Source organism: Bos indicus x Bos taurus, chromosome 10 (assembly GCF_003369695.1).
Source record: "Bos indicus x Bos taurus breed Angus x Brahman F1 hybrid chromosome 10, Bos_hybrid_MaternalHap_v2.0, whole genome shotgun sequence".
Lineage (NCBI taxonomy): Eukaryota > Metazoa > Chordata > Mammalia > Artiodactyla > Bovidae > Bos > Bos indicus x Bos taurus.
This window is the reverse complement of record NC_040085.1, coordinates 41,803,850-41,825,360: the sequence shown is the minus strand read 5'-3', so window position 1 is coordinate 41,825,360 and position 21,511 is coordinate 41,803,850. Positions and strand designations below refer to the sequence as shown.

Here is a 21,511-nt window from a genome sequence, read left to right as displayed (position 1 = left end):
GAAATAAATTTTATCATTGTTACATTTCTTTTGTGTCTCCCTTATAGTTGTGGTGGGCTTCCCAGGTGGCGCTAAAGGTAAAGAACCCACCTGCCAATGCAGGAGACATAAGAGACGTGGGTTCAGTCCCTGCGTTGGGAAGATCCCCTGGAGAAGGAAATGGCAACCCACTCTAGCATTCTTACCTGGAGAGTCCCATGGCCAGAGGAGCCTAGTGGGCCACAGTCCATAGGGTCACAGAGAGTCAGACACAACTGAAGTGACTTAGCACGCACACACAGTCATGGTATCATGTTAATTTTATAAAGTTATGGACTTACCTGGAGTGGTCCAGTGGTTAAGACTCTGTGTTTCCAACACAGGGAGTGCGGACTCGATTCCTGGTCTGGGAATCAAGATCCCACATGCTGAATGGTGCAGCCAAAAATAAAAATAAAGTTGTAAGTATAAGTAGGTTTTTCTTATTTATGAGTTTTATCTCCAGATCCATTTTATTTACTATAAAATCTAAAGATACCAACAGCCAAGGCCAGGTGAAGAATATACTTTAGCTGGAAACCCCTGAATATCTTGGATCTTTGTCCTTTTTACAGCCAGGCAAGACCTTTATTTGCTGTACAGTCATTAGACAGGAATTAAGTATATGGCAGTGGAGGTGGTGGGGGAGCACTTCCTTCCTTCCTTCCTTCCCCTGCTTAGCGAGGTCCAGATAGTTCTGTGCTCCAGGAGGTGATGGGAGTCTACCATCAAAGGTTCAGACCTGGAGAGCAGTCATGATGCTGCTTTACAGCTAGGTCCCCTGAGATCCAGAGCCCACATTCTCCATCTCACCTGCATGTAGGTAATTTCTCAGACACTTTATTATTTACCCACTCACAAGGCCATACTTATCTTCGGGTAAACACATAGCTGGCTCAGTGGTAAAGAAGCTTCCTGCCAATGCAGTAGATGCAGGAGACTCAGGTTCGATCCCTAGGTCAACAAGATCCCCAGAGTAGGAAGTGGCAACCCACTCCAGTATTCTTGGCAGGAAAATTCAGTGGACAGAGGAGTTAGTGGACTGCAGTCCATGGGCTTTCAAAGAGTATGTGACTGAGCAACTGAACATGTATGCACGCAGACACGTAGCAAAGCGTTCCAGCTGAATATAACTGGGATTCAGAGAATGGTGACTCAGTCGGGGTCTAACCTGGAAGACAGAAATGACCCTGAGTACTTAAAATCATGGAGCTTTAAGGCAAGGAATACATTACACAGGAGTTGGGAAAACAAGGAGCCAATAGAAGGAAGTGTTTTAAGAGCAAGAAAGCCCAGGAGAGACAAACCCACCCTGAGATCTCTTTGCTCGTGTTGGTAAGCATTGAATGAAGGTCTGGGAGGAAGAGGAAGAGAGGCGATTAGAGGTAGAGATGGCAGTTTATCAACCCTCCAAATTAAGGATATCTGAGCCAGGGACTGGGGAGGCTACTAGGATTTTCCATGACTTAGTACTACTTTCTCAGTAAACAGAGCTGTGATTACATGTGAAATTTCTCGAAATTCCACCAAGCTGGTCATATAGAGGACACTTTCTCTGACTTCAGAGTTGATGCCCAGTGTCTTCTATTTTTATCTTCCTTAGATCATTTGAGTCAGTTTCAAGGAAGTGTGGGCAGTTGGCGATACATTCTTTTGCCTCTATCTTGCCCAGTATTATCCCAGACCTTTGTGTGTGCAAGGCAAATTCTCCAACAACCATGTCTAAAGAGTTCAAATCTCTTCTAAACCCAAACTAACAGATTTTTAGAGCACTTTATCCTTTTATCATTTTTTCATTAAAATGATGTGCATAAGGAAAAGAAGGTGAGTCCTAAAGTGAGATATTTGCCATTGGTGTGATGGTGGACACACCAAATGAACAGCTTTATTTTTTTAATTCTTGAAAATTACCTATTTAGTTGGCTATACCTGGTCTTAGCTGCAGCATGCTGGATCTCCCATCTTTGTTTCCAGCATGAGAACTCTTAGCTATGGCATAGGGGTTCTAGGACCCTGACCAGGGATCAAACCTGGGCTCCTACACTGGGAGTGCAGAGTCTTAGCCACTGGACCAACAGAGAAGTCCCCAGTGATCAGCTTTAAACCTTAGATTCCTAAGTGCTAAAATAGGAATATTAAAACTTAGCTTGCAAATAAGTTCTGGGAAGCAACTTCCGCAATGTCAGGGATGTAGTAGGTATCCAACAAATAGTGGATGTTATTACCAAAATGACCTCTGACAGTATTTAATTTTCATTGAAAGATTTGTGGTAATAGCTGAAAACAAATAAAGATGGTAAAGTGATCCATGATGATGGTAAAGTCATCTTAAAAACAAGAGTCCTGGGACTTCCCTGGTGGTCCAGTGGTGAAGACTCCTAGCTTCCACCGCAGGGGTCTAGGTTTGATTCTTGGTTGGGAAACAAAGATCCTGCATCCTCAAATCCAGTAGCTTTCAATTTTTCCTTATGACCCACCATAAGTAACACATTTATATAATAATACATTTCATGCATGAAACTAAGACATACATAGAACACTCCTACTCTTACTATATGTGAAAGATGCTGAGGTTTTCTATTCTATGGCACTCTATTCCATTTACTAAAAAAAAAAATTCTGGTCATGAGTCAGTATGCTTCAAGTGAATGGAAAATTCTAACTCATTAGATTCTTTTATTTTTTTAATGTGTTTAGAAGGAAGTCTGCCTAATTCATTGACGTCAGAGGAAGTGAAGCAGCTATGGACAACTGAAAAGGCAGTTACTGCTCGCCAGGAGCTTAACATGAATGTAAATCCCAACCTCAGCTACACACTCACTCGGTTTTACCACCAGAATACAAGTTCTAAATCATGCTTTACAGCTGCTTGTCATGTAACATTTGGGCAACCTCGGAGGAGTCCCATTGACAGGGACTTGTCTCTGGCTGAGTCATTAAAAAATGGCATACGTCCCAACATCTCTATTTGCATCCATCAGGAGACGGTTAGTGATTTTTCTATTTTAAGCAGTGAAGGATGTGCCTTTGCATTCAAGGAGATTCTGAGCCCTCTAATTGCCAATAGATTTGGTGTGATAAGTATGCACTTAGTGAAGTCACATTATAAAATGAGTTGCTCAAATATTTAATCAGCTGTGCATAAAGCCCAGCTACATGGTTCCTTTGGTATAGCATTATATCCATCATGGCGAGGAGTTGCTATGGGTTACAGTTCTCCTGTCAAACAGGAAAAACCTGGATTTGGGAGATGAGTTCCAGCAATGGCTTTCTCTTAGCTGAAGAAAGATTTGCAAGTAAGATGCTTGGGCCAAGCGTGCAAAAGTCTTGGATTCTTATCACACATATTCTTAATGGTTTCCTGGGAATCATCATTTTTTTCCCCTCAGCCTCATTTGCTCAGAGGGAAGAGCATATATTCTGCATGAAGCATGTGCTGAGACCTTTCATAAAGGTTAAAATAATTTGTCCAAGGATATTTAATCAGCCAGGGAAAGAAGTGAGACTCCAAATCTGGCCAGGCATTGTTGGGGAAAATGCAGTATAAGAAAGAGCTTTTGAAGGAGCTTGAAGTCTAGCGGAAGAGAGAGATCCATAAACACATTGACACAGACTTAAAAAAGGGCTCTCATGATCGGAATGAGTCAGGTTGCATGGGAGAGCAAATGGGTGAATAACAAATTCTGTCATGAGTTCTTTCTATCTATCTATCTATATATGGGGATTCCTGGTGTCATTGAAGCTTTGAGAAATAAGATTAATAAAAATAACAAGCCAAGTTCCCATTGAATATGAACTTTATTTTTTATCCTAATATTTGAAATCCTAATATTTCTAAGCCCTGCCTTTTAAGAAGGGTCCTCCCAACTCAAACACTCTATATACTAAATGTTACTCAAAATAAATAGGTCACTGGGTTAAGGTTTATGAACCCTTTTGGCTATAAAGAGATTAGTTTGTCCTACTCTTGGCTGGGCCCATTTTTTATTCTTAAAAGTCAAGAATCTGGATGTCTTCCTCTACTTAAGAAAATTAAACTCAGTATTTTGCTCATTCTCCTTGGTTCCCTTTTTCGTATCTTCTTTCCTTTGGTAGTAACCATGACATCCATCAGTCTAACAAAGATATTAGATAAAAATCTAACATGTTAGATTGTAATATTTTCCCAAATATTACAAAGGAGCAAAAAAGACTAAATTTAGCCCAGCTTTCTTCCTTTCTCCAAACTAGTTCACACAGTCCTGCAATTACTTGGACACTTTTAATACTTTAACCTAAAACTTTCTTAGGAGGCAGCAAACATCTCTTTCCCAATAGTTTCAACAAAAGACTCCCTGAATATCGTAAATTCTGACTGAGGCTCATGCCCATTCCAGAACCAAAGATGGTGGCCAGGAGGCTTTATATACGGGACAGGTGCTCCAAACCTGGAGAATCCCATGGACAGAGGGGCCTGGCAGGCTAGAGTCCATGGGATCACAAAAGAGTTGTACACGACGTAGTGACCAAACAACAACAACCCATTTCACTGTGTATTTCACCAATACAGGGGGAAGAAAAGACCAAAAATATGTTACTAGAAACAGGGAGAAGAGATGTTGGGCTACCCTAAAACCACTACCATGAGTATATAAGACCCTACACAGAAATTGTAGAAGTCTTGGGAAGGGCACTGTATTTTTTAATAAAGCCTGGAATAGAAATTTGAACTAAGTCTCATAGAGATTTTAAGAGGCAGGAAGACATCATCTAATATGTAGTTTGTGTTGGGGAAAAGAGTAAGATAAGAGATAGGTCTAGGGACCTCCCTGGTGCTTCAGCAGCTAAGAGTCTGTGCTCCCAAAGCAGGGGGCCTGGGTTTGATCTTCAGTCAGGGAATTGAACTAGATCCCACATGCTGCAATGAAGAGTTTGTATGTTGCAGCAAAGATCCTGAGTGCTGCAACCAAGACCCAGAGCAGCCAAATAAATAAATAAAATTTTTAAAAAGAGGTAGGGCTACCACGAAGCTAGTGAAGCTTAAGCTTTCCATATTTGACAGCAATCCTAAAAACATTCCATGAAACTACCATTAATGAATTATAATGCTGAAACAAACTTTTCCAAACCATCAATAGTAAAATATTTAATTAATTCATACTAAAGGGAAGAATACCTATTTTTCCTCTCTATAAAATTGATATTATTAAATTAATGTAATATAAAGAGGTGATCAAGTAGTATACAGCCTAAAACTTGGGGAAAGTACTTTCGAGGTGTGTCAAATATTCATTCATAAAAATTTCATGCTGTTTATCAGGATTTTGTTATGCCTATGGTATTTGTCAGTTCTCTCTAGCTTGTTATTTGTCTTCTTTTCTCTATCAAATTTAATATTCACATAGGTACTTATGTATTTATAATTATTGCTCATTTTCTTAAAGAGATCACCAAAACTGTATAAGCTGCAGACCTCACAGAACCTGCATTTACCCTGGGATTCATCCTTTTAGAAGGATCCATAGCGTGGCCCAGAGCTTCAAGCTTACTTTCAGTGTTAATTGCTCAGTTGTGTCTGACTCTTTGTGACCCCATGAACTGTAGTCCATCAGGCTCCTCCTGGAGTGGGTAGCCATTTCCTCCTCCAGGGTATCTTCCTGACCCAGGGATCAAACTCAGGTCTCCTGCGTTGCAGGCAGATTCTTTACCATCTGAACCACCAGGGAAGCTCCTTTCCCAGCAATCTCTGACCAGAAATCTTTCACCACAAACCTAAGGAGGAGAAGGTGTCTGTGGCTCTGCATTCCCAGCTTAATTCCCTAGGTCACTCCTCTTGGGCAAGCCTTTTTTAATGTATATATTTTAAAAATGCATATATTTTTGGCCCTGCGGCAGACAGCATCTTAGTTCCCCAATCAGGGATCGAACTTAACAACTGGACCACCAGGGAAGTCCCTGGACAAGCTTAATTGCCCTCTCTTTGAACCAACCAGCCTATGGGAAAGAGATATATTGGCTGGTTTAAGCCAATCACAGCCCATTCCTGGATTAGGGGTGGGGTCAGTCCCACCCAAACCACACAAGTAAGAACAGAGACAGAGGGTTAATTTTCCAAAGAAACTGGGTGTCCTGGTACCAAGGAGAAGGAGATGCTGGACAGAAAGCAGTAGGTATCTCAAAGCTGAGACTTGCATTGGGTGTAAAATTTAAGAGGGCACCAAAAACTCAGCAAGTTAAATAATATTTTAATGCACTTAAAAAAAAAAAAAAAAACTGAACCAGAAAACTACAGCCTGCAGGCTGGCTGCTTAAAAAAAAAATAAAAATGAAACGCTTCAGGAATTTGCATGTCATCCATGCAGGGGCCAGGCTAGTCTTCTCTGTATTGTTCCAATCTTACTATATGTGCTGCCAAAGTGAGCACCTGCCTGCATTTTTTGTTTTTTATTTATAAGTAACTTTTATAATAGTGTCTGGGCTACCTCCCAGGGGAGTTAGGCTCTGCCTCACCATTGCCTTAGAAATTTTTGAAGTTCTGGAAGAAACTTTCTGGGTCCTAGGGCTTCTTGGAACTCAGAAATTGTGAGGTGTTCTTATCCTACGTGCGTGCGTGCTCAGACGCTAAGTCATGTCTGACTGTGGGATTTCCCAGGCCAGAATACTGGAGTGTGTTGCCATTTCCTTCTCCAAAGGATCTTCCCAACCCAGGGATCAAGTCTTCATCTTCTGCATTGGCAGATGGGTTCTTTGCCACTGAGCCACCAGGGAAGCCCTTCTTATCCTATACCTGTTCCTGTGTTAGACGTTCAGTTGTGTCCGACTCTTTGTGACCCCATGGACCATATCTCACCAGGCTCCTCTACTAATGGAATTCTCCAGGCAAGAATACTGGAATGGGTTGGAGAAGATTCCCTTCTCCGTGGGATTTTCCTGATCCCAGGAATCAAACCTGGGTCTCTTGCATTGCAGGCAGACTCCTTACCTTCTGAGCCACCAGGCTATAAGTCAGCCCTAAATTGGCCTCCTGTTTCAGAGAGGTATGGGAAAGCAGAGGATGCTCCATTTCCCTAACAATTAGGATCATCCCTTGTTGCTTAGCTGGTAAAGAATCCACTTGCAATGCAGGAGAGCTGGGTTCAATCCCTGGGTTGGGAAGACCCCTGGAGAAGTGAAAGCCTACCGTCTCCAGTATTCTGGCCTGGAGAATTCCATGGACACCGTCCATGGGGTCACAAAGAGTCCGACACGACTGAGCAACTTGGGCATCCCTGCTAGCTCAGTTGGTAAAGAATCCGCCTGCAATGCAGGAGAGCCTAGTTTGATTCCTGGGTCAGGAATATCTGCTGGAGAAGGGATAGGCTGCCCACTCCAGTATTGCTGGGCTTCCCTTGTGGCTCATCTAGTAAAGAATCCACCTGCAGTGTGGGAGATCTGGGTTGGGAAGATCCCCTGGAGAAAGGAAAGGCTACCCACTCCAGTATTTTGGCCTGGAGAATTCCATGGAGTGTATAGTCCATGGGGTTGCAAAGAGCTGGACGCGACTGAATGACTTTCACTCATTCCCATATTAGTAGCACAAGCCATTCACTTGATTTTGAAGAAAAAAGACTGGTGGGAGGCCTTGGACTCAAGCAGAGCCTCTGCCCTGTAGCTCTAGCCCCATACTCCCCCTCCTCAACCCCAAGCTGATGAGGGCAGGCGCAGCCAGCTTGCTGGCGATGCCACATGAGATCTGCTGGGGACAGATGGAGGAAGAGGCAGGCAGACCCTATCCAGCTTGCTGCCAGCCCAAGGCAGGCCTTGTTATTTGATGTGGGTGCACTGTGCGCTTCAATTACTGGGCTAGGCTTTATCTTCTCTGACAGCTCACAAAATATCAACCCCGTCGCATGCTGTCAGAAGCTTGTACCTAGAAACAGCCCCAGGTATTGGTGAAAGGGAAAAATGCATCCTTCCTTCTGACTGCATGTGGGACTAGAGAGCCAGAATTTCATCAACAGGACCACAGATAACCAGTTAAAGTGACTAGTAACTCATAGGTGATCCAAACATGTCATTTTAAATAATAGTATCTATTTACCTCTAAAAAAACACATTCATGGAAATGTCAATAAGAGCCATTTGTCAGCTCTGTGACCTTGGTGAGTCACCAGGACACTTAACCATGTGGTGCTCGGTCTCTCCAAATGAAGGTAAGGGGCAGAAATTGAGTGATCATCTCTGAGGTCCTTTCCAGCTCTGGCAGCTATAGTCTTATGAGACGGGGGTCACTTCCTTCCCTTCCCTTCCCAAACAGAAGTAGGCAGCCCCAAGACAGCTGTGTTGCCCAGAGGACCATGGCAGAAAACATGGTCAGAGCATTAAAAACCTGTCTATACTGGAAGGAGACTGATGTGTAAAATACTTCCCCCTCCCCCCCAAAAAAACCTGTCACTTACTACTAGAGCTTATTTTAAAATAATCTCAGGACTTCCCTGGTGATCCAGTAGCTAAGATTCAGCATTCCCAGTAGCAGGGGGCTCAGGTTCAATCCCTGGTCAGGGAACTAGATGCCACATGCTGGAACAGAGGGATCACGTGCAGTAGTAACTAAAGACCCTGAATGCTGCATAGAAGATTGAAGAAACTGCATGCTGCAATTAAGACTCAGTGCAGCCAAACAAATAAAAATAAATGTTTTAAAAATTTAGGGGCTCCCCTGGAGAAGGCAATGGCAACCCACTCCAGTACTCTTGCCTGGAAAACCCCGTGGACAGAGGAGCCTTGTAGGCTGCAGTCCATGGGGTCTCTAAGAGTCGGACACAACTGAGTGACTTCACTTTCACTTTTCACTTTCATGCATTGGAGAAGGAAATGGCAACCCACTCCAGTGTTCTTGCCTGGAGAATCCCAGGGACAGGGGAGCCTGGTGGGCTGCCGTCTATGGGGTTGCACTGAGTCGGACACGACTGAAGTGACAGCAGCAGCAGCTGGTGGCTCAGTGGTAAAGAATCCAACTGCCAAGGCAGGAGACATGGGTTCTAACCCTGATCCAGGAAGATCCCATATGCTGCAGAGCAACAAAACCTGTGTGTCACAAGTACTGAGCCTGTACATTAAATAATCTCAGGACTTTAAAATAATCTCAGGACTTCCCTGGTGATCCAGTGGCTAAGGCAGAAAACATGGTCAGAGCATTAAAAACCTGTCTATACTGGCAAGGGAGACTGATGTGTGCTTTAAAACCCAGGAGCCACAACTACTTAGCCCGCTTGCTTCAACTCCTGAAGCCTGCAGGCTCTAGAGCCCATACTCTGCAACAAGAGAAGCCACCGCACTGAGAAGCCCATGCACCGTAACTAGAGAGTAGCCCCTGCTCGCTGCAACTACAGAAAAGCCTGCTCAGCAAGAAGACCCAGCAGAGTCAAATATAAATAAATAAATTACTGTTTTTAAAAAGTCTAAAGATAATCTCAGGAATATGTTACATATCACATTTGTGATAGCTCAGTTCCTTTGAGAAGCGGATGCCAAGAGGGGCTTAGACATATAGGAGATTTATTGAGGGAAACACCTGTGAGGGAAAAGGCGCAGTGGGAGCCAGGGGAGATGGGAGAGAGACTCCAGACCCCAAAGCAGGGCTGTCACTTGTGAAGAGAAAGGCGGCACTGGGAGGTGGGGGAGGAAAGGTCTCAGACTGTAGGTTCTCTAAGAACATTTCGGATAGACTGAAATCAGTTTCCTAGGGCTGCCACAACAAAGGACCATGGACTGGGAGACCTAAAGAATGGAAATTTTCCTATAGTTCTGGAGGCTACATTTCTGAGATCAAGGTGTTGGCAGGATTGGTTTTATTCCAAGGGCTTTCTTCTTGACTTGTAGATACCTGTCTTCTCCCTGTGTCTGTGCTTCATTTTCCCTCTGTATAGGTCTATATCATAACATCCTCCTCTTTTTTTTTTTAGGATTTGTTGGTTTGTTTGTTTGCACTGGGTCTTAGGTACAGCATGCAGGATCTTTTATCTGTGGCATGTGGGATCTAGGGCCCCTGTATTGGGAAAATAGAGTCTTAGCCACTGGACCACCAGGGAAATCCCCCTCATCTCCCCTTCTGATAAGGACACCAGTCATATTGGATTAAGGTCCACCATCATGACATCATTTTAACTTGTTTTTGTTTAGTCACAAAGTCATGTCCGACTCTTTTGACCCCATGGACTGTAGCCCACCAGGCTCCTTTATCCATGAGATTTCCCAGGCAAGAATACTGGAGTGGATTGCCACTTCCTTCTCCAGGGGATCTTCCAAACCCAGAGATCCAACTCACATCGTCTGCATTGGCAGGCTGATTCTTTACCACTGAGCCACCTGGGGAGCCCCCATTTTAACTTAATTCTCTTAAAAGTCATATTCAGAGGTACTGGGGTTAGGACTTCAACATATGAACTTTGGGGGAATGCAATTCACTCTGTAACAGGCAAGAAAGGTTTCCTCAAGCCAGTTGCCCATTAGAGGAGCCATGTGTCTCACAGCAATGGGACACCTTGAGTATCCTCACCATGTTCTGTTCTTGGCTGGAAGCCAGCCCACAGGACACATGGCCTTGTGCAAACACTGTGGTGGATTCAAAGAGGCCACAGCTGGGGCCCTCAGTTAATTATCCCACTGCTGGCAGGAGATCCATGGTGCATTTCCATGGTCACTGTGACATTCAATCTTTATTTACTAAATTGCTCAAGAAAAATAAATTGACCACCTATTAGGTACTAGGTGAGTGAGTCTCAGCCCTGATTGTCCACCAAAATTACTGACAGAGATTTTGTTTTCCAGTGCATTTTTCTGGGCCCATCTCTGCAGGGGGTCACTGTCCTTGAGAGCTGGTGTGTCAGGTGCTGGGGTGGGGAGGGTGCTGATGGGACAGCCTCTGCCCACTGGAGCTCCAAGCCAGCAGACGGAATTAACAGCTTCAAAAGCTTCGTGCACAGAATTGCAGCCACATTACAACGCCCTGGTTAAATCAGTAACTAGAATCAGCTGGAAGCAAGAAGGACTTGTTATGACTGTTGTCAATCAGTAACAAATATAAAGTTCCATGAGGATAGGTTCAGAGGTTCTCATTCATCTTGTTTTTCCCCTCAATTCTTCCTTGCTAGGAGCTTCATCTGCACGTCTTCCAGCTGAAACCAGGAGGAATGACTCAACTCAGACTGCCGTGAGATTCCCTGCAAAGGTCAAACCCCAGTGCCAACATGCTCATTCCCACAGTGTATCCTCCAGCTTCATCCGGTGGCTATCATCTTGGCTGCGTTCACAAACCTCCAATGTCATGGAAGCACATTCCCCTCCTAGTTCCAGCAAAGGGAAAAAGGACTACAGGCTCGATCCTCTACCCTGATGTGGAATGTGAAGGAAAGACCAGGCTTTTCAATCCTGTCTTGCCTTTTACCAGGCAGACCACTGGGAGCAAAGTATTTAGTCTCTCGACATCTCAATTACCTTACCTACTATTTGGAAGTAATAGTAACTACCCTGCAAAGTAGTTGTAAGGATTAAGACATCAAAGGTAAGAATGTCCCCTATGACTATGAGCTCATAGTTGGTATGTTATAAATACTGAGCCTTCCCACCCCAATCATCAGCAAATTATTGTCTCTAGAGTTAGAACAGAAATTCTCTTGCCAAAACCATTGAGGAAATCCAAAAATTCCAGCTTCCATTTCCCCCTTTTACCTCCTTTATGTACCTGGGAGCTGCCACAGCAGCCAAAATCTGCTCTCTGGAAAGGCTCTGATGTCAAGCTTTGCCACCTCATATGAATTTCTACTTCTCTGAACATTCAATCCAGAAGCATGCCATGATAACTATTCAGCCTCACCAGGGAAAAAAGGGGCTTTACCTCTTGGTAAAGAAAACCACATAAATAGCAAGGACTTTTCTGGTGGCCTCAATCACACCAGATAGGTGTCCTCCTCTTATGGGGTGGCCTTGGTTGGAAGGGCAGTGTAAAGTAGGAAGGATCATCCCCCCCAGGAGAGTGCAGACATTTCTAGAAGGAACTATCTCTCTTCTTTCAAATGAAATCTTACCCTGGATCCTGATATTTATAAAACAGGAACATATCCTATTTCATCAATATAAAAATTTTCAGTGCAATTGTATAACCTTTGCTCATTATAACCCAAAAATGTATGAACAAGAAGATTGTGTTGAAATTAGGACATTAGATGACAGTTACATTTTCTATCATCTTCAATAACTTGTTGTTTGAGTTGTTCAGGATCTAGGAAACTGGGCTGCATGTTGTTAATGGTCCCAGTCTTTTAACAGCTCTTCTGTCAGTCTTGGGAGACACTTTGAGAAAAACATCCCTAAAGCTTGTATAGGTCCATCTAGTTAAAGCTATAGTTTTTCCAGTAGTTATGTATGGATGTGAGAGTTGCACCATAAATGAAGCTGAGCACCAAAGAATTGATGCTTTTGAACTGTGGTGTTCAATAGACCCTTGAGAAGACTTCTGAGAGTCTCTTGGACTGCAAGGAGATCAAACCAGTCAATCCTAAAGGAAATCAGTCCTGAATATTCATTGGAAGGACTGATGCTGAAGCTGAAGCTTCAATACTTTGGCCACATGATGTGAAGAACTGACTTACTGGAAAAACCCTAATGCTGGGAAAGATTAAAGGCAGGAATAGAAGGGGACAACAGAGGGTGAGATAGTTGGATGGCATCACTGGCTCGATGGACGTGAGTTTGAGTATTCTCTGGGAGTTGGTGATGGACAGGGAAGCCTGGCGTGCTGCAGTTCATGGGGTCACAAAGAGTCAGACAGGACTGAGCGACTGAACTGAACTAAACTGAAAGCTTGAAGATATATATACATATATGTATATATCCATGTGTGTGTGTATATCTATCTATCTATCTATATATATATATATATATCCATCAGCACCAAGAATGGACAATCGTTGCTTATTATCGATAACATAATTTTTCATGTTGTAACATGTTCGTAATTCACTAATTATCAAGTTATCACCTAGGTGAGAATAACTCTGTAATGATGCATTTGCACTTGGCCCAGCCTTCAATCCAGTGAGGTCCACACAGCTGTGCTAAAACACATGCATAGCCTTGACCTTCACACAAGACCAGCAAGGAGTGGCAAGCTTCCAGATCAATACACATCTACAAGAGATCTCAATATATGCACGGCTGAGATGTTTCGACAAGATTTTTTCCAGGGCTACAAAAAAAGTTCACATGTAAATATATATTCATATGCTCATATCTCCTATGGTTAAAATTACACTGGATCTGTTTGATTATTCTTACTGTCTTTTATTCTTTTTTAAAGCCACTTTCATATTTTAATGAAATTTGACTCGAGTTTGCAGAGTCCCTGAATCATTGAAAAAGCAAGAGAGTTCCAGAAAAATGTCTATTTCTGCTTTATTAACTACTCCAAAGCCTTTGACTGTGTGGATCACAATAAACTGTGGAAAATCCTTCAAGAGATGGGAATACCAGACCACCTGACCTGCCTCTTGAGAAACCTGTATGCAGGTCAGGAAGCAACAGTTAGAACTGGACATGGAACAACAGACTGGTTCCAAATAGGAAAAGGAGTACGTCAAGGCTGTATATTGTCACCCTGCTTATTTAACTTATATGCAGAGTATATCATAAGAAGTGCTGGACTGGAAGAAACACAAGCTGGAATCAAGATTGCCGGGAGAAATATCAATAACCTCAGATATGCAGATGACCACCCTTATGGCAGAAAGTGAAAAAGAACTAAAGAGCCTCTTGATGAAAGTGAAAGAGGAGAGTGAAAAAGTTGGCTTAAAGCTCAACATTCAGAAAACGAAGATCATGGCATCCAGTCCCATCACTTCATGGGAAATAGATGGGGAAACAGTGACTGACTTTATTTTTTTGGGCTCCAAAATCACTGCAGATGGTGATTGCAGCCATGAAATTAAAAGACACTTACTCCTTGGAAGGAAAGTTATGACCAACCTAGACAGCATATTAAAAAGCAGAGACATTGCTTTGTCAACAAAGGTCCATCTAGTCAAGGCTATGGTTTTTCTAGTAGTCCTGTATGGATGTGAGAGTTGGACTATAAAGAAAGCTGAGTGCTGAGGAATCGATGCTTTTGAACCGTGGTGTTGGAGAAGACTCTTGAGAGTCCCTTGGACTGCAAGGAGATCCAACCAGTCCATCCTAAAGGAGATCAGTCCTGGATTGTCCATTGGAAGGACTGATGTTGAAGCTGAAACTCCAATACTCTGGCCACCTGTTGCGAAGAGCTGACTCATTTGAAAAGACCCTGATGCTGGGAAAGATTGAGAGCAGGAGAAGAAGGGGATGACAGAAGATGAGATGGTTGGATGGCATCACTGACTCAATGGACATGAATTTGGGTAAACTCCAGGAGCTGGTGATGGACAGGGAGGCCTGGCGTGCTGCGGTTCATGGGGTCACAAAGAATCGGACATGACTGAGCAACTGAACTGAATTGAAGCATCTCTGCAGGACCCCTATCCCTGCCTAAATTGAGCCCAATATAGTTGGAGGAATAAGGCCCAGAGAAATGTGGAGTCCTGCCCGGCTCACACAGCCCATTCATGGCACCACTACAATGAGAACCTTTAACTTCAGCCTCCTTGGTCAGTGCTCTTAACAAGACACCAGAGTTCCAGGAGGTTCCTAGTGCCCCACAATAAGGGCAGTGACAGATGTCAGCATGTAGCCAAGCCTGAAATCCTGTCCCAAATGAGGGAGAAAATTCTCGAAATGACTGGTGGCCTTTATGACTCAGACTGTGCTGTGGACCATGGAAAAATAATGGTTTGTTTGGTTTGGTTTACTTTCTGAGAAAGAGAGGCCAAGCTACATCACACCAACATGTGGTGACGCTGAGTCTGAGCTGTGACCCTCAGTGATGTGGGGAAGGGATTCAGCATCCATGGGCTGGGATGGAAGATAGAGGGTTGGGGACCAGGTTTGAGTCTGGGCCAACAGAAGGGCAAGCCCAAGAGGCCTGAGGCAACAATCTTTCCATCTGCCAGACAGTTGCAACAGCTATTCTAAGCCCTGGCTCGAGGCCAGCCTTGATTGATTTCAGCAATAAAATTACATGTTCCAAAACTCATCTGTTTTGGACCATCAATGACAAAGAGAGCTATTACAGAATGTCAAATCTGTCCCTGTGTTTGGGACACATTTCTGTATTAATACTTGTTTGGCCTCTACAAATGATTCATGTGGGGCAGCGGAATGACTGAGTCACTGTCAGAATAATTTACTCACATCCCTCTCATCATTATTGTACATTCTTTCCTAGAGCCAAACATTACTCACATGTCTCTTTGACCTACGTTAATATGAATGTCACTGATAGGCTGTTTTCTCTCTGCTGAGCTGAGGTGTGGTAAACAGGAAAACAAGATGAAAAGCATTTCCAATGATAGTTATGGAACCCTGTGGTTAAAGGGTCAACCCACATTTTCTAGTCATGGAACAAAGGAATGATGATCAAACTTGGCATTAACAAATTCTACCTCTGTCCACACCTCAGCTATTTCAAAGGGTTTTCTAGTGCTGCTTCAGTGAAGTCAATTTCCCCCTCCTACCCACAGGCATCTTTTTGCTGCCCCAGGCTCAGGAAGCAACTGTGCACCATCCTCTTTGTTCAGACGCCTTTTCCTTTAGGCAAAAAGAACAGAAATCTTCTCCAACTAGCTCAGCAAAAAGCAGGGACTATATGGACTTCCCTGGTGGTCCAGTGGCTAAGACTCTGCGTTCCCAATGCAGGGGGCCCAGGTTTGATCCCTGGTCAGGGAACTAGATCCTACATTTGCAACTAAAAATTCTGCATCCTATAAATAAGACCCAATGCAGCCAAATAAGTAAACATTAAAAAAAAAAAAAACCCAAACCAACAGAGACTGTGTTGGAAGGAAAGTGGGGTTTCTCTCAGGAAGCTGAGCTAGTGAGGAGATAGGAAATACTTGGGAGAGCTAGAGTTCCTTCTCTAAAGAGATACATTTTTAACAATTTAAGGAGACATGTGGGTAGGAGGGTCACTGAGCTCCTGTTGCCAGGTTAGAGGAAGAAGTATGATGTCAAGGGGTTTGACAGTAAGTCCAGCCCCACCTGACGCTGCATCATGGGGAGGAACAACTGTAATTACATGACACAAGAAACCCACGCTTCATCTATTTCTACCTGTGCCAAGTGGCCCTTCTTCTGTTCAAATCAGAGCATGGACTGTGCCCCACGCACCCTGTTATCCATCCGAACACAAGGACTGCAGGCTAAATTCCAAATACCCAAGACCGAAATCTTCAGTTCTGCCTAAGAGAATGGCTTGATCTTTGAAATTTTATTGTCTTGTACAGGGCATTCTCTGTACTAGTTTGTTGTAGTTATAAAACAGTTAGCAAGACAGCTTACATTTCCATTTAATCAATATTTTCTATCCTATACATCTCTGCCCCCAATTCTTTTTCTCTTCAAAATCCATTCTTTAAAAGAAAAAAAAATCACTGGAGAAATGTGTGTTAAAAAACAACAATAAAAACCATCTAACAACTGACGTGCCAATAGTCAAGTCTGTGACTTGTAGAGAAGGTGGTCAAACAATGGCACATGATATACCTATACCCACCCACCAGCTCTTCAAGGCCTGCCCTCAGCCAGGACCCAGGCTCACCATCAGACACTCAGGGTCAGGCTGACTAGGGCTCCCCAGGGCTAGAGTGACTATGCTCTGGTCCCCAGAAACCTGCAAAGTGCCTAGAATCTCGTTAGCTTCTCTCTGCTTTTCTCCATTGTTTCTAAATAGCTTGCCACACCCTTCTCATTTTGCAGGGGGCAATTTTATGACTTCATGTATAAGTAGTCTGGCCCTGTGAGTGCCCCGAAAATGGAAGACATAAGGCTTGTATGGAGTGTAAAGGAAGCTCTCCATCATTAATTGCAGCACATAACCAGTGTTGTTGTGATGTGTTTTCTCACACTGGGAAGGTTGACTCCCATGCATCCATTTGGATTTAAGGTTTTGTTTCTTCAAAACATGGGTGTATTTTTTCCAAGATACTCCTCAAAATATTGAGTTGGCCTAAAGGTTTGTTTGGGTTTTCCATAACATCTTATGTAACAAACCTTTTGGCCAACTCAATATGAACAGAGAATGTTCATGAGTGGAGGAAAGCAGAGTAGTTGCACTGCTGTCCACCGGGCAAGGAATATGGGGATAGTCTGAGAAGAGAGAGGACATGGAAGGGCAAGAAATTTGGCCTAAATGGTTGCTGCCACAAGGAAGATGGTTAGTGTCTAAGCATGACTTGCCATGTGCATATGTGTGTGCTCACTCAGTCACACGCAAATCTTTGTGACTCCATGGACTGTAGCCCACCAGGCTCCTCTGTCCATGGGATTCTCCAGGCAAGAAGACCAGAGTGGGTTGCCACTTCCTACTCCAGGGGACCTTTCCTACTCCAGGGATCAAACTTGTGTCTCGTGTATTGGCAAGCAGATTCTTTACCACTGTGCCACCTGGGAAGCCCATGTGAATAGGAAACACAGACCAATCTCATTTGCACTAACACCCCTGGAGCTCCAGGCAGCTTTCTTGAGGGGTAGGGGGCTTGTTTGGTACAACCACCATTTTTCTGGAGATGATATTTCATCTCTTGCACAAGGAGATATTCTATTAAATTAATGGCCCTGGAAGGACAACTAGTGGCCTTGATCCGCCAGCCATGGAGCTGTCAACCCTGGACCCACCCACCGTCCTTGTCAGGTTTCTTATGGGAGTGTTCGCCCCAACCCTGCTTAGAAATAGCACACTGGCTTTGGCCAGTCTATCACAGTTGAGAAAATAAATGAAAAAGAAAAAAGGAGAACATAGAAGCCAGGGAAAGGAGAAGAGCCCAGATGAACTTCCTTCCAGATTCCCTCTGTGGATTTCCCTGGTGGCCCAGTGGTTAAGACTCCACGCTTCCTTTGCAGGGGGCACGGGTTTGATCCCTGGTTGGGGAACTAAGATCCCACATGCTGTAGGACAAGGCCAGAAAACAAAACAAGACCAAAAGACTCCCTCCATGCTAGGCACATGCTTTCAATCAGGCCTGAGACTCCATTATTCTTTCTGACAACACGAGAGCTGGTATACTGTGCCCTTCAGACTAGAGAGGAAAGAGAGGCTCAAGGGTTAAATGACACACAGTTGACTAGGGGCAGAGCCAAGATTCAACCCTGAGGCTCTCTGCCTTTAAAGCTCATAAGCACTCATCACTGTCCCCACTGCTGCGGATTATCTCATTTTCCTTATCTGGCTGTCAAGGAGTAATTACCTCGCAATTCCCTCCCGTCTCATTCTTTCCATTACCGTCACCCTCACACGTTAACACAGATCAGGCTCCGTCAGCTCGTGGTCAGCCGTCCCCTCTGCCAATGGCTGCCCCATTTTGGTCCCTTAGGCCAACAGACCACCTGTGCATCCCATGCACTCTGCCCATATGGTGGCCCCAACTGTCTCATGACCTCCTGCTCCCGCCCACTTTTGCTCTGGTCCCAACTCCACCGGTGTCCTAATGGTTAAAGAAGACAGCTTCAGGGACAAGAAATACACAGTGACCAAAACTGTCAGAACCGCCTGCCCTGAAATTCATGGGCACTAAGGGGCAATCCCACAGTGGGCTGGAGGACAGAACATGCAGCGAGGAGAGGGCCTGGAACCCGGGAAGTCTGCCCTTCCAGCCCCCTCTGCTGCCTTCCTCCCTGTGGCTGGTGCCTGCTTAGCCAGCCTGGGAGAGGACCCCTGTCTACAGGGCCTGGCCCTGGCGCCCCCTAGAGGTCACTGAACGCAGCAACCCTTATTCAGTCCAGGAAATCACTGTCTATAGCGGGTTCTTCAGCCTGGTTGCTCTCATAGCTCCAGTGATAGGGAGAGTACCACCTCTTTTCACTGCCAGACAGCCCTCATCATCAGAAAGACCACACCAATGTTTTCATGCATTTCTAGTCCTGATCTTCTTATCCAGATTTATGAAAACGACTTCATTTTCCCATAGGTCTTCTCCTGTATTTCATTTTTTTTAAGCAAAAGCAGTCTTTTTTTTTTTTTTTTTTTTTTAATTTTTTTAGCTGTGCCGGGTCTTAGTAGTGGCATGTGGGAGCTGGTTCCCTGACCAGGCATTGAACCCAGGCCCCCTGCCTTGGGAGCACGGAGCCTTAACCAGGGGTGTCCCAGATCTTCTCCTATACTCATCAATCATTGCAAGACTGTACATTTCCATCCATGACATTCCACCTTGATGACATCAGGCAGCTGTTCCACCTTGCTGAAATTATTTTGGGCCCTAATTCTACCATCAAACTCACTATCATTTGTCTTTCTATAAATCTCAAATTCGATTAAGATGTATAGTGTGAATCTGAGTCGCTGATATGAACACTGAACATGACTGTTAAAGACCAAAGCTTTTCAGAATGTATTTAGAGGCTTTCTTCCAGGCTGTCACCCATTCTTCAATCAATAATGTTTTAGATTCCGTCTTTTAAAAAGTCACAGATTAATCTCTCTCCTAACTCAATCAGCATTTCTTCATTTTATAAATTTAGTGGCTCTTTACAGTCCAGATATACCATACCTGCTACATACATACCCCCGATCTGATCGACCAATAGTCCCATTGGAAGGGGAAATAAAAGATCGCTGGGTATGATTTACAGTGAGCCACTGCTGGCTCTTGGTAAATTTCTACTTGCTTGACTAAGAATTCACAAAACATTCACTTAATTCCCTAGGGAGTTTCTAGATTCTACCTTCTTTCCTGTTTCTTTTTTTTTTTTTAAGTCTTTATTTACTACAATATTGCTTTTGTTTTATGTTTTGGTTTTTTGGCCAAAAGGTATGTAGGATCTTAGCTCCCTGACCCAGAATCTAATCCAAACCCCCTACATTAAAAAATGAAGTCCTAACCACTGGGCAGCCAGGTTAGGTCCTGATTCTACCTCCTTTCCTTTTTTGACAATTAGAGCAGTGTTTTCTTTCTTTCTTTTTTTTTTTTTTTTTTTGAGGTTGGAATTGCTTTTATTGGGGCAAGCATGGCAGGCCCACCATGGTCAGCTTAGTTTTCTGCCCTCCAAGGCAGCCAAAGCCGGGCTCCTCCACCCGCCACCTACATGGGTTAGTGGAACATGCAGAGCTCAATCAGAGGGTGGAGGCAGGGGGTCAGTGGGGAGCTGCCAGAGCCTGGGGCCAATGGAACAGGAGCAGGTGGCACCGGCTGGCTGGCCTTGGCCAGCATGGACTGCCCAGGCAGCGTCCCAGGCCAACATGGGGCTGAGAAGCTCCCTGGGGGAGGCAGGCAGCACCTGGGGGCCCACAGGCCTTGGGGGATACTGGGCCCACGGTGGGCAGAGGCCTGCAGGAGCCCAGCCATACCTGGCCAGCATGCCTGAGAGCTGGGCAGTGGCAAGACTTTCACCAGGAGGGAGGCAGCTCCCACCCCAGGTCTGGGTCCTTGGGGCCTGGGGTGTGAAGGGGGACACAGAAGGCCCTTACTAGGGAGCTGAGGCTGGAAGGCTGAAGCCAGAGGCCTGGGGATGGGGGCCCTGGCCCAGGCTGGCTGGGTCTAGAGCAGTGTTTTCTTACCTTGAGCCTTTCCATACTTCCTGTTTTTCATAATTCCTCAGAGATGACTGACAGGCATTCTAGTCCATTTACCTGCAATTTGACTGAATCAGGATATGAACTTATTCAAAACAGGTGTTTTTTTCCCCCCATTTCTTCCCCTACCTTGGGCTTCCATTTCCTGTTCCCCATGTTTTGCATTGTGTTGATCATTAACCTTGATAGAATGGCAAAGTTAAAAAACAGGTGCGTTTTCTCTTTGTCACTTGTAAACATGATATCATCTACCCCAAACAGGCTCATGCATTTGCAGTTCTTCCTGCCCTGAACCAAATAAAAGCAGTCATTATTCTTGTTCTTCAAGCCCAAGTTCACCCTGCCCTTTATTCATCCTGTTTCTATCTTTACAAATTTATTCACTCATTCACCCACTGGATGAACTTTTGTTAGGAAATCTATATCTTGTTCCCCAAATAAGATAATTAATTACACCCTATTGACACATTCTTCTTTTGCCAAGTTTTGGTATTTGCATGCATTATTTGTTTCTGTACACACCTCCTCAGCACCCAGATGATCAGATGTCACTTCTTTGGATATAATTGAGGTTGGGGGAAAGGGAGGGAGAGAAGAAAAAATTATAGTCCATATAGCAGGTCAGGAGTAAAGGTATTTACAATGCATCCTGGGGAGAGATTAAAAACGACAAGGTGTCTCTGGTGGTCAGTGGTTAAGAATCTGCCAGCCATTGCAGAGGACACGGGTGCAATCCCTGCTCTGGGAGGATTCCACGTGCCATGGGGCAACTAAGCCAGTATGCCACAACCACTGAAGCCCGCACACCCTAGAGCCCATGCTTCGCAAGAAGAGAAGCCACCACGA

General features: G+C 44.3%; 1 non-coding gene across 1 annotated transcript; it reads right to left on the bottom strand.

Annotated features, from left to right (window-relative positions):
• Positions 1-6,316: 6,316 nt before the first annotated feature.
• On the bottom strand, positions 6,317-6,421 carry LOC113900590. The gene has a single exon (XR_003513217.1). It is a non-coding gene; the product is annotated as a U6 spliceosomal RNA (small nuclear RNA).
• Between the last annotated feature and the right edge of the window lie 15,090 nt (positions 6,422-21,511).